The sequence below is a fragment of the Tachypleus tridentatus genome, chromosome 8 (genome assembly GCF_004210375.1).
Source record: "Tachypleus tridentatus isolate NWPU-2018 chromosome 8, ASM421037v1, whole genome shotgun sequence".
NCBI lineage: Eukaryota > Metazoa > Arthropoda > Merostomata > Xiphosura > Limulidae > Tachypleus > Tachypleus tridentatus.
This window is the reverse complement of record NC_134832.1, coordinates 24,572,693-24,587,158: the sequence shown is the minus strand read 5'-3', so window position 1 is coordinate 24,587,158 and position 14,466 is coordinate 24,572,693. Positions and strand designations below refer to the sequence as shown.

Sequence of the window (14,466 nt, the reverse complement as noted above, 5' to 3'; positions counted from 1 at the left end):
AGGGTGGTAGTCTCTACTACAAGTCAGTACAAAATACAACAGTACAAATGATACAACAACTCTGCGTCGCACACTGTGGAACATAATCTGAATTCATACTCGTATTGAGTCAGTGTATTACATTATATCTTGGATTTTCAGTTTCACCTTAAAAATCACTAAACAATACATAAGATTTATCCTCTTACACAAATTAAACTACGTGGAGGTTAAGAGGTAAAGTAGCTATTACCTATTTTGTTTACATAGTTAAAGTTCAGAAACTATTGATAAAATTAAACTTTATTACAAGAAACATTAACACATTTACTACCTAATTTATAAACAGGAAATTAAAGTTAACTGTTGTTGAAAACTACAACGATTAAGTATATTTCAATTTAAAACTCTAAACTCTACTCTTTATCCGTTTTATAAATGTTAGCTACATATATTTCTTAAATTATGAGTCACACTGTCACAAAATATTAACGTAACATACCTCAAATATAAAAACAAAATTTCCAACCAGTATAAAGAAAGAAAAAAACTTGACTCATTAATAGATGGCGCTTTGTTTCTTTTTTTAAAACTTCTTAGGGGTTTACGTAATATTACTACCAACAAAATATCGAAAATGCCGTTAAAAATATAGAACATTATAGAACTAATATAACATTATTTACATATTTAGATTAATTAAGCTGTGTAGTGAAGTAAAGCGAACGGACATAAAATACCACTGATAATACAAATAACAAATATACGAAAATATATCTCAGAATTGCTACTATTTTAAATAAGATCATACAATAGGTTAGATAGCAATACGTAAAATAATTATATTGGATGCTTTGTTTGTTTGCTTGTTTGGGAATTTCCCACAAAGCTACTCGAGGGCTATCTGTGCTAGCCGTCCCTAATTTAGCAGTGTAAGACTATAGGGAAGGCAGCTAGTCATCACCACCCACCGCCAACTCTTGGGCTACTCTTTTACCAACGAATAGTGGGATTGACCATCACATTATACACCCCCACGGCTGGGAGGGCGAGCATGTTTAGCGCGACTCGGGCGCGAACCCGCGACCCTCCGAGTCGGCCTTACGAGTGCCGCACGCCATCAGTTACGTAAATTGAATAAAGGCCATGCCGAATGATTAGCAGCTAGTAACCAATATTTCAAAATAATTTTATTTTGAACATAGTAGTATTAGATTATCTACTTCAATCTCCATTTAGTTTATTTGTTTTTATTTCCTTACTAAGACTAAACATGACATCATTGCTTATTTTTGATGACGAGAAACCCGCTTGAAATAAAAATGTATTTCAGAACGGCTGGTAGGGTATTGACTCAGTGATGTCAAGAAAAATAATTATGTAAAAACGGCTCTTTTGGGTTGAGTAAAGCAGAAAACAGCGTTTCGACCTTCCTTGGTCATCTTCAAGCTAAGAAAGAACCTGACCTTTGTGAACCTGACGATGACCGAAGAAGGTCGAAACGTTGTTCGCTCTTCTATGTAAAATATTTTCTCAACCCAAACGAGCCGTTTCTGCATATATATTTCTCTACAAGTGGGTTTTCTCGACATCACTAAGAAAGAGTTTGCAAGTGACCGTTTCCGGACACATGTTTTATAGACGAAAGTATAAACGGGTACGGGATTGTAGGGGGCGATGCATTTGGATCTTAGGTTATTGATCAGTATAGATACAAAGGTGTTCCTTCATTAACATCAAATTTCTTTTAAAAAAAAAAAACAGTGGAAAAATTACACGCACACACTAGACCAACAACAATAAATCCCAAGACACAACAAACTACAAAACCTCGTACTGCTGCATATCATATGTTCCTGACATCAGCAACACTATAACCAACCTTTGTAAAAACATTTATAACAAAACACAACATTCCAGTAAACACCAAACTTATTCATAAACTAGGTACAAAAATAAAGTCCACACTGTGTAAAAACTACACTGTAAAGCACAACACCAAAATAATTTATAAAATACAATGCAACAACAGCCACAATCTTTATATTGGAGAAACAAAACAATAAAATGGAAACTAGATTCAAAGAACACAGAAAAACACCTTCACACATGTTTCAACACTGCAACTCAAATAAACATAGCACAACCATAGAAAACTCCCAGATACTAAGTAGATAAACAAATATAAACAAACACAAAATCAAAGAAGCCCTATTTATACAGCAGCTAAAACCAATATAAAGAAACACCTTTATACCTATACTAATTAATAACCTAACATCAAACTGCTACGCCCCCTACATACCCGAACCCGTTTATACTCTCGTCCATAAGACATATGTCCGGCAACGGTCACTTGCAAACTCCCCCTTTCTTAACTGAAGATGACCTAGAAAGGTCGATTGGTTGATTCGGTGTTTTATGGCATAAAGCAACGAGGCTATCTGCGCCAAACATCCAGTAAAAAGTTAAAATTAAGGTGAATTTAGTAAAATTCATAAAATGAATTAAGGTAAAACAAAACAAAGTTTCAAAATATAAATACCATAAAACCAATATTTACATCTAATACACAGCGTTAAGAGAAACACTACAGTGATACACTGGACAGTTGTTTCCTGTTCGCCATGATGACCAAGCAGATAATGACGGAGACGGCGCTAAATTGCCGGAAGTAAATTTGTGCTTGCTAAATTGCAATAATTATGAACCCAGTGTCTAGTTCTGTAATGGTATAATGTAGTTTATTCGCCAAACTAAACAAAATTTTTACGAGAATATTAGTTTTTTCACACGTTCTGAGCTGTACGAACACTTTCTGCTCTTCCTATTTTTGGTTATTTGTTTATAAACAGTTTATTTGTTGTTTAATATACATACAAATTTATGTAAATGTGTGTTAGTATAATATTTATAATATAACAAACGTCTATTAGCCTAATCGTGATACTTTTTAACGTTTGAGCAAAAAACTACTCGGGACGCAGGGGTACAAACACTTTCTGTCGTGACTGTATAAAGGAAATGCAGTGTATTTAAAGCAACCAAATGAATTACATTTCTTGCCTCGACTGCTCACATAAGACGTTAGGTATTTATATTTTGGAACAACTTCGATAACTGTGCAGAACGTCTCAATGCCTGCGAGAGTTAAACTAAGTTGGTTAAGTATATTTCACAACACGTGATAACTACCTCCAGTACAAATATAATTTGAGTCAAATAGTGTGATAAAAAATAACAAATCAATCAATTTATCTTGTAACAACACCAGATGTAGTAAAGCTTTAAAAATCTAAGTATCGTGGGCAAATATTAAACTTCAATGGAGTTAAAGAGTACCGACACTCTAAGTGTGTATAAACAAATAATGAAATTCAGACAAGAAACCATAACGCATAAACACATAACCTAATCTTGCTTGCGGAAATGATGAGAAAGTAATGTTTCTGAGTACCCCTGGTTTTCTCACAATCCACCAAAAAGGGGGTTGCAAAACGTTAAAGTAAACTGACTGACACCATTAACTGAACTCAAAGAAACATTGAAATAAAAATAAATCTAATTAAAAACAATATTGATGAAAGTATAAGGGATATATAGATGGATTGCAAGAACAATAAGTTTACAGAAATACAGAAGGACATCAGCAAAGTACAAAAGTGCATTGCCAAATTCAAGAGTATAGTACCCAAAATTAATGAAATCCAAAGTGAAGAAGTGGGGAAGCATCAAAGAGGTTGAATAAGGGGTCAGTGTACGTTTGTATTAGACTATTTAGAGTGACCAATTTAGAAATACCATAGAAGAATTTGTCAGTGGAAATTCAAACTACATAATGTCATCAAAGATGGAGAAGCTAGTGACTTTATTCGGTCGCCCACTTAGAAAGATCTCCTCTAACAACAGGATAACCATTCATGACAAGGTACAATAAATCAACTCATCTGTTTATCACGAGTCTTGCAAGAGAAAACCACAAAAAAGACTGTGATTGAACATTTTATTATAGATTTATTTTTGTATTGAAATTACTCAAGAACTTCACAATTCAAAAATGAGTCACTGTTGTTGGCTTTATTTTCAATGTTTTAAGTTAGCTGTTAGCTAACTTAGTTAGTTAGTTCTATAGTTCCTATAATTTTCATCGTATGTACGCAGTTACTTGATTGAGCAATTGTGAAATTGTTCAAGAGATATTATTTCTTATGTTAATTAGAGCACAGTTTACGTAGTACTTACGTTTAAATGTTATTTATAAACATAGGCCTAAAATTTATAACAGTATATAAATCTGTAGAAACTGTAAGGAATAAAACTAATTTGCTATCCCAGAGTGGATTGAACTTTGAATTATTGGCACTAAAACACCCAAATACTAAATAAACAAAGAAGTCTTACTAAAACAACAACTGAAGCCCAAAATAAACCAATACAAATGAACATCTTTATTTCTATATTAATAAATATATCCAACATCTAAGCACGTTTTCTACATTCTTAAACTCAATTACAGAATCGCCTTCAAACATGTGGTCAGCTACCGGTCAGTAACCCTTTCTTTCTTTGTGAATCTGATGATGACCGAAGAAGGTCGAAACGTTGTTCGCTCCTGTAATAGTGCTTTCTCTACACATACCAGCCGTTTTTAAATATGCAATATTGCAATTTGTTTAATTCACATATTCACAAGAGGGTGAATGATATGAAGATAAAACAAGTCCTAGTAATACCTTGTGTAAATGTAGATTATAAATACAAAATTCTGTGAAGCGTCGAAAGATTTGATAGAGATAAAAAAGAGAATTGAAAGTTAGTTAAAAAGATTTTGAGAAGATTTTAAATAGGTAAGTAAACCTGTAGAGTGAATCACTCAGCGTACTTATGTTTGTAGAATCGTGCATATTGATATAGTTTGTACAAATTGATGTTTTTTTCTTCAATTATAGACTAATTAGGTCTGCATAGTTATAATACTGTACAAGTGAAAGAAGCTTGTAAAAGCATTATCGAAGAAACAAATGAATTTGTGATTTTTAAATGGACTGCACTTTGAATCATTTTCGCGAGATAATTTAATAGAAATTACCAACAAAAAGTAACCATCACAACATTTAATGTCAGAATTGGGATATCTTGATGAAAATGAAATATAATTTGACTAACTTTTAACGGGTTAAAGATACTGCTGTTCAAAAGAGTAAAATGAGGGAGATCAAAAGAAAAAAAAAATTAAAGGTCGGAAAGAGTGACACAGAAATTTAAAAGAAAACCAAGAAGAACTTTACAGGAAATCATAAAGAACAATAAAAAAGATGTATAAAATATAAGATCGATAAGAAAGGGGTATAAAACAAAAGAAATTTACAATAAAGGAAAAGAAGGCTATGAAGGAAGACACAAGAAAAGCAAGAAGGAATTTACAGAAACGTGTTAAAAGAAAGAGACATGATATATTAAGTTTTAAAATAAAAAATATATTGCAGACAAGATCGACGAAGCTAAAGAAATGTATACAGGGAATATGACAACAAATTTGAAGAAATGCAGGAGGAAACTAGCAAAATAGAAAAGGGCGTCTACAAAGTTTTAATTTTCATTCTGTAACATAATTAAACATCTCCAAATTCAGTTTCTACATAAGTAGTTAATTTTGTAAACAGAAATATTTTTTAGTCTAGAGATATTACATGCAATCGTTTATGTAAATAATCAGTTATTTTCATTTACAAATCTGTATCAATCTTCACATTTCGTAAGTCGAGCCTTGTACATTTGAACTCTGTTTAATAAATCCTGTTAAATATCGCCTCCCCCCAGTGACACAGCGGTATGTCTACAGGATTACAACATTAAAATTAGGTTTAGATACCCGTGGTGGGCAGATAATTACAAACAGTTCAATATCTCATTATTATGGTTTGATAACTTAGCTATTAGACTCATACTTCAACTTCGCGTATGGGGTAGACTAGCTTATTACGAACAGGATATGTTATTATGGAATTTCTCTGCATTCCTGTAAACCATTGATACCTTATAATGCGTATTATAATTCATTAATTTATAAAAGCTATTTCGAAAACAAAAGATTTATGTTTAAAGGAACAGATGGCTGTTGATGAAATAAAAAGATCTGAAGGCTTGTGAGAGGCTACTGGAAGGCACCCGTTGGATGTACAGTGCTTTGCTGCATGTTGGTGTGTGTTACGTATTATAATTTATCTTGGGAAGTTTTCGATATATTACGTTACGTATTACAATTACAAATAACCGGAAAATGGAATTGGAAATTATAAGTTATTTGAATATCAATATATATCACATTTGTGATATTTGCCAACAAGACTAAAAACGTACTGACTGTAACAGATCAACAATAGTAAACTATTTTATACTCATTAGGCGAGACTTTTGAAAATTAAGCTAGTAATAATACAGGCAATCACTGGTACTTTATATACACACACCATACATTGTTGATTCTTATGCTCGAAAATCTTGAGAACAGGCGGGACTTTCGCAATTCACATTTAGCAATATACGTTACATGTATTTCTAAATACATAATTGGCATTAGACAATTTTCAACCAATATGGCATACATACATACACCTTGTGAATAATACATTAAATGTTTATCAGTTTCACTTTCTAAAGAATTGTTAGTGGGACAGTTATTCACAAGATCCTCATTATATCCCAAAAAATGTTTGAGACAAATCGAAAATACTGTTCTCTGGATGAAAGTCTATTATTTGTTTTTGGCTTAATTTATCAGATTGCGCTCAAGCCACAGCACACGAGGGAAACACTTCCGGATTATTCTCAACATCCTTCTTAAATGTAAGAGTGATCAGTTCACTAACCATCTTAGGTCTGGCAACAACTTTTCCCCCAGCCAAATCGTTTTCTCACAATAATGATTCACCCTTAATTGGTAAAGTAGGTCTTTCTCCAACAACAACTGGTTTGATACCAAGTAAGTGTTATGAACATGAATATTAACAAAGTCTTCCTAAATACCCTGAGCAATAACACTCCCACCAGTAAGAGAACTTGAATCTAAAGGCAGTGTTCCTTCTAACAACAATATTGAGTGGCCCCAGTATCATATAAAATATGTATGGGTATTGGACAGCAGTGTAATTTGTCAAAGACACAGAACCAAATATATATATATATATATATATATACGAGGGCTGTTCAAAAAATACGCGGACTGACGTCATAAAACAAAATGTACTTTATTTAGAAGTTACAGGTCTGGGACCCCTTCAAAGTACTCTCCTACCCAACGCACACACTTATCCCAACGGTGTTTCCACTTGTTGAAACAGTCCTGGTACGCTTCTTTTGTAATGTCCTCCAGCTCCTTCGTCGCATTTGCCTTAATCTCGGGAATCGTCTCAAATCTTCTTCCTTTCAAGGGTCTTTTGAGTTTGGGGAACAAGAAACAATCGCAAGGAGCAAGGTCAGGTGAGTAGGGGGGGGTGGGGAAGAACAGTGATCGAGTGTTTGGCCAAAAACTCACGAGTTCTGAGGCACAAATTTCGCAGCAACGCGGTGCATCTTCAATTTTTCGGTCAAAATCTCGTAACAAGATCCAACTGATATCCCACACTCTTCAGCAAGCTCCCTGACAGTCAGACGTCGATTTGCCCGCACCAAGGTGTTGATTTTGTCGACGTGTGGGTCGTTAGTTGACGTGGAAGGACGTCCAGGACGCTCATCATCTTCAATGGACTGTCGACCATCCTTTAAACGTTCATGCCACTTGAAACATACCGTACGCTTCATAGCAACATCACCGTAAGCCGTGTTAAGTATAGCAAAAGTTTCAGTCGCAGATTTTCCAAGTTTAACACAAAATTTCAAGCAAGTCGTTGCTCCTTCAGGTCATTCATTCTGAAATCCGCCAAACGAAAAAAATCGCACTTCACTTAAAACCGCGTAGCTAATACACAAATGAAGATATCTGCAATCGGGAAATGGTGTCGTAATCAGCTGATCTGTGCAAACCTAGCGACACCAAGCGGATTCCCCTGGAACCAACTGGAGCCGCGCAATTCAAACAGTCCGCGTATTTTTTGAACAGACATCGTATATATAAAAATTCTTCCATATTTGCATCAGCCTTTATATCAATGGCCAAATCAACAACATTGGGTAATCTTGTGAAACTACATCCATATGCAGTCAACACACTGGGTGTTGTCTTTTTTTTATTTTTCAAACTCTAAAATTGGACATAACAGTGACCAGGTTTTTACAGAAACGACAGACAGGCCTTGATGTTGATGATTTTGATGAAGTTTTATCCCAATCTGTAATAAGATTTCGAACTAGAGAAGCTGGATTACTTAGAATTCTTAAATTTATTGGAGTGAACAGATACAGGTTTTTTTGCCGAAATGGTAGGAAATTCTTTTTATGAAAAATGGTTTTACGGGTTAAAGTGTAATCATTGAAAAGAGCAGTTTCTTCCTGAATGTTTCAACTTTATTTCAATCCAAATAAGTTTTTATGGTCACTTGTACAACGTTTAACTTCCTCAATTAAACATAATTGTCTTAGTTTATTAAAATTGTTGCTACTATACAAAAAATTACACAATTGATCAAAATAAGCCTCTTTTTTTTTTTTCGTAGGCGAATTGCATAAAAGTTTGATTATCTTGTTTGAGATAACCTCGAAACCTTTGGCGAAAAGCAATCGGTACTAACTCATATAATTTGGGAACAGCTACTTTATCCTTGTCATAATCCTTACAGTCTTTTAGAGAAAAAGTGGCATTAGCTCCTTCCGCTTTACCATACTGTGATAATAATGAGCATTTTTTCGGTGGGCCATTCCTTGATTCAAGCAACTTTCTCAAAATGTTGGAAATTTTATCAACTTCACTTTCAATAAATGATGATACTTTAGTATAATTGAGTTAAAAGGTGTCATTTTGCCTTGGTCGATTGGAGATGAGCTTTACTGCCATTTTTTCAGCCTCTCTTCTTTGTCGGCTTCGATACAGGCTTGTTCAAGCTCGATTTGTTTGAGTATTAACTGGATTTCTAATTTATCTTTATCACTCAACTCTGATTGGCTAATCGATATACTACAGTGTTCCCTTGATTTTAATTCCTCAAACAACAAATCATCATCACGAGAGCTATCTGCGCTAGCTGTTTCTAATTTAGCAGTGTAAGACTAGGGGGAAGGCAATTATTCATCACCACCCATCGCGAACTCTTGGGCCACTCTTACCAACTGTACATCACAACACCCCTACGGCTCAAAAGGCGAGCATTTTTGATGCGACAGGGATTCGAATCCACGACCCTCAGATTGCGAGTCGTGTGCCCTAACTACCTGGCCACGTTGGGTGAACGTTTTGGGTAAAATGAAAACATAGAATAACAATGACTGAACTTGCAGGGCTTATATTTAAGATGTATTCTTTAAAATTACAAGAGTTTAGCATTTGCAAGAAATATAAAAATGTGTTATTAAAAATAAAAATATATTTTAGGATTACAAAGAATGTTTATTAACCATCTGACCATGCTGGACCCATCAACCAGTATATAAATAATACGCTTTTTTCATTTTCTTCTCATTGATTTCATAACTTCTAATTCTAAAATTTTGACAGTTTTGAGCAGTTCGCTTTTGTTTTATTTTTCTAGTTGTTTGAGGAAGGGTAATTCAGGAAAACCTTGATAATCAGACATGATCAAATTTTGTTGGCACCGATAAATATAAATTGAATTAAGATTTGAATTTCAATTTAGAATGCATTTTGTCTCTGATTCAAATCTTAAACACGAGTCCCCAGTTTATTACGTTATGTATTAAAATTTATCTCAGACGAGTTTTCGATTTATCATGTTGTGTAAGTTACATATTACGATTTCTAATAACCGAAAATTGGAATTTGAATTTAGAAGTTAATTGAATCTCAATATGTATAAAATTTATTATGTTTACCAACAATATTGATACACAGAATTTTCTTAACATAAGCATATTTTATTATACAAACAAAACAATTTATAATAATTGTTATTACAAATAATGATTTATATAAAACAGTTTAACAAACTTAAAGACAATACTAAGTCTTTTATCTGGTCGGGAACTGAATCTTCTATCGACGATTCACAGAGAGCAAATTAACTGAATCTTTTATCGACGATTTACAGAGAACAAATTCATTCTATGTTGATATGCAGTTGCACTTCTCTTGACGGGAAAGCTAGCTAGCTCTATTCTTTACTGGACTTATGCCGTTTACAAGCTCACTTTTCACCGAAAAGAATACATTATGTTTTTGTGAAATTGCCAACGTCCCAAATTAATTCTCTGAGGTTGATCAATTTATAATTTTCGAAATCCATAAACTGGATCAAATACCTGTAGTTTTCCGATTAATAAGCATTTATCACACTTATAGCCTCCGAGACTACAGTAGGCCAACAGTATTAAAACTGTCTCGCCGTTTGTTGCGATGGCTACCTTTTATTCTCATTAAGCGAGATTTTTGAAAATTCAGCTGGCAATAATGCTGACGATTACTAGTATTTTACATACAGATATTGTACATTCTTGATTCTTACGCTCGAGAATCTTCTACAAATTTAGAGAATAGATGAGACTTTCACAATCTACATTACATGCATTTTCTAAATATTTATTAAGGTGAAACAAAAGTAGATATTGAGTCGTTACAATTCCTACAGGAATTTATTAACTCACCAACGAATCAAATAGTTTTAATGCAACGCACTTACTCTCAACTTTCTGTTAAAATCATTTTTCAGACTCTGTATCATTGATACATTGATTCAAAACCAAACTATCCTGGAAATACGTGAGGAGATATTTCCAGACACCATGTTTTTCGCTAATCACTGCAAGTAAACTCTATCAATGTTTATTGTCACCAGTGACTAATATATTACAAGTGTCACCAAAGAAAAATTATTAGTATTAAATTCTGTTCATGACAAACTGTTTATATAGATTATAACTAATAACGATTCTCCTAGTTAGCATAGCTCATTTAATGTCACTAATTATTTGTATGCAAACCAAGTCGTAGAACAAAATCCTATAATGATTAGAAAGCAATTATTTATCAGGTAGCCTATTTCACCTGCACTGAAATGTAAGTTCACGTCTGAGCAAGTTCTTTTTTTTTTAGGTATTTAATAAAGGTTTGCCAAATAAATTAATACAACAACACTGAATATGTTTTTGTGGGATAAATTTGACAGTCTTTACGTCAAGTAAGTTCTGAATAAAAAGCAGCCAATTACAGTAATAACTGTAGTACAGCCTTCTGAAATATGTGTTTTTGAGGTAGCAATGTCTCTTAAAACCAACAACCCCAAGTCCTAGTACTGTTAAAGTAGCATTTAATTGCACCAGGAAAATTCCTAGAGACATACGTCCGAGTAGAGATGGAACATTTGTTTTAATTGTGGACAGTTTAACACAAATCGCAATTGTCCACATCCTGCTGTAAACCCAGAGGATTGTTAATAAACTACAGCTGTCACTGCTTCTGGTCTGGTAAACTGGCAGAGCCCAAAGTAAAACTGAACTATTAATCTAGAGGAGGTAGCATTGTGTTTATGTCTGAAGATGTATTGGTAGACTACACCTTTTTACATGGTTGAATTGAGCTTGTTACATGTCTATAAAGTCAAAAGGCATATGAAGTCAAGATTTGGGAGGATATTGGTGTTACCAAAACTTTGTTCAAACACGCAGTTTATCAGAAAGTATACGCAAATCCATCACATTTAAAGCTTAATACTACCTTCGTATTGACTAATGGAGACGATAACAGAACTGTGTCTTGCTATTACTGCTATCCCATGCAGAAAAAAGTTGTTACCCAAAACCAAACTGCATTCTCCAAGGCCTGTTGTGGTTTGTAACTGGCTAACAGCAATATCTGTGATATCAATATCCTCCAAAATCTCGGTTTTATAGATATTTAACGTTATAGACTATACAACATATTTCTGAACTAAATGAAGCGTATACCAAATAAACACTGTTACAAAAACATTTATTTGGGAGATGGTCCCACTACCAATCAGAATTGAATATCTCAACGAATTAGAAAAACGTGTGCTAACAATTAAACATAATTTACTTCTCTAATGTCACCTTTATCTGTTCAAGAGACTGAAGAACTATAAGATTATTTCATACGTTTTACATTGATTAAACACTAATTTATTTTACAGACCCACTGACGAAAATAAACGGACTTTCCAAAGTGTCAAGAAATCGTCTAGCATGCAAGGCAATATAATATTTTACAACTTATAATTCACATATCAGAAACTATTTCTTTTTTCACAAATTACATTTAGTAATATGATCTGTCCTTTACAGGTATCTGCTAAACGTCCTCAGAAATAAGACAATTTATCCTGAGTAGAAAAGTCAAAGTATAACGTAGCTTATACTACTTACAGTGTTTAACTTAATCCTAAAACAAGAATTTACAAATATTTTGTACACTATAAATATATCATACGACCATTTCTCACTCTTTTCTCCTAAGAGTCAATTTGTTCAAAACATACTACAAGATACAATTAAACATATAAACAGTAATGATAAAGTAAGAGTACGTGTTTATTCAAACTATTTCGATAAACCAAAAAGCACATATTTACGAAATAAGGATATTTTCACACCGGAGATTATTTTAATTACAGTCGAAAAAGTAACTGATGGTAAAAAAAAAGATGAATCACTTGGTGGATCATTTAAAGTTGAAGTTACAACATTAGAATTACCAATAAGTAGCACCAGATGCAAATTATCAAATTAGTCTTGACAGACTGAAGAAAAGAATCAGTTATTTATATAATTAACAACAACGACCTTTCTCGTGCTAAAATAATAGTTTTGGCTTTAGCATATCTCAGAAAAATCAAAAATATGATTATATGACAGATGAACGAAAACTACTACTGACTAAAGTAATCTGGCTAAAGAATTACATTCTTTGGATAATGTCCCAGAAGAACCACACGGCATAGAAAATATTAGTACATTTTAACTTATTTAAATGTGTAAATACATATAGTTTCGTTGGAAAACTTTAACTGTGTAATATATAAAGATTCTTCATGCTCAGAGAAAATCTGTTTACAGTATCACGATGACCATTTCGACATAATAACGTCAATTAAGGGTTTCCGTGGGGTAATTTGTTATTGTTCAGAATGCGAAAAAGAATTTGATAGTTGAAATAAACATGTTTATTCAAAGTACTTTATACATTTATACATTTGTTATTATAATGAATGTTTGAAAGGTCAATTTACTGTCTATTCTGATTGTAAAAAAAATATGTAAATCTCTAGAATATTACGATCGACGTAAATCAAAGAATGGAAGACAAACGAGATCTTCGTGTGATAAATTTTACCAGCACAAGAATTGCTTTATCATTATAGCCAGGAAAAACGGAATTCTGAATTTCATCATTGTATTAAAAACATTTGTCTAAAATGTTAATCACACCTCTTAAACAACCATTTAGGTTTTCTCCAGGACAAAGATGTCAAAGATCCGTCAAATAAATATTTATTTTTGATTTTCAAACAGATCCGAAAAATGGAATTCACGAGGTTAACTACTTTGTGGTTCCTGGTTTTAACAGTAATAAAACAGTATAATTCATGTGACGAATTCTGTAAGTTCTTATTTTTGAAAGAACAAAAATTGTACAGTGATAGCACATAATATGAAAGGTTTTGACAGTCACTTTATACTGAATTATCTTATTTGTCAAAGGATGGAACCTGAGATTACTGAAAATGGTAGAAAAATTATGACCATGACCAGCAAAATCTCAGAATAAGATAATTGACACTTATAATTTTATACCCGTGTCTTTTGTAGTTTTTCTCAAAAACATATAGGTTGAAAAAGCTGCAGAAAAAATATTTCCCTCATCTTTTTAACATCCAGTCAAATCAAAAATATTGAGAACTTATCTCTTCAAAAACCATGTCAGAATTCGTAAGACAAAAGCTCCTGGATTGGCACTGTTAGTGACGAGAAAAAAATGTACATTGTTGATTCCCAAGAAGAGATGTATAAAAAATTAAAAATACTATCATTGTTGATTCTTATTAATTATATTTTGTTAAATGTTATATTTATCATTTCTTATTTTCTTCCTTAGATCCTGCCGATCTGATATAGACTTACTTAGATTGTGGTATCTCCAGTTCAAGGAAGAGTTTCTTACAATTTGTGACATATATCCATTTAGGTGTACAACAATCGCTGCTGTCTGCATGTCTGTTTCCAGATGTAGGTTTATACTACCATGGTTTATAGTTGTAATACCTAACCATGAATATTTTATGACGAACAACTACAGTCAAGTACGTATTCAAGGATTAGACTACGTACAAAAATCTCAGGGGGTTAAAATTAAACATACACTTAATG

The 14,466-nt window shown here is 33.0% G+C and overlaps 1 protein-coding gene across 5 annotated transcripts in view; it reads right to left on the bottom strand.

The window, feature by feature from the left end:
- Positions 1 to 14,466, bottom strand: part of LOC143258690 (hyccin-like) — a 76,958-nt gene that overhangs the window by 56,140 nt on the left and 6,352 nt on the right. For 2 of the 5 annotated variants that reach the window (XM_076518111.1, XM_076518106.1), the window contains exon 1: positions 482 to 586. The exons of 1 other annotated variant lie outside the window; for it this stretch is intronic. The gene's annotated coding sequence lies outside the window, so the exon portion shown is untranslated. Of the gene's footprint in view, positions 1 to 232; positions 587 to 14,466 lie in introns of those variants that run through there. 2 more of the 5 variants (XM_076518108.1, XM_076518109.1) reach the window with 2 other exon arrangements.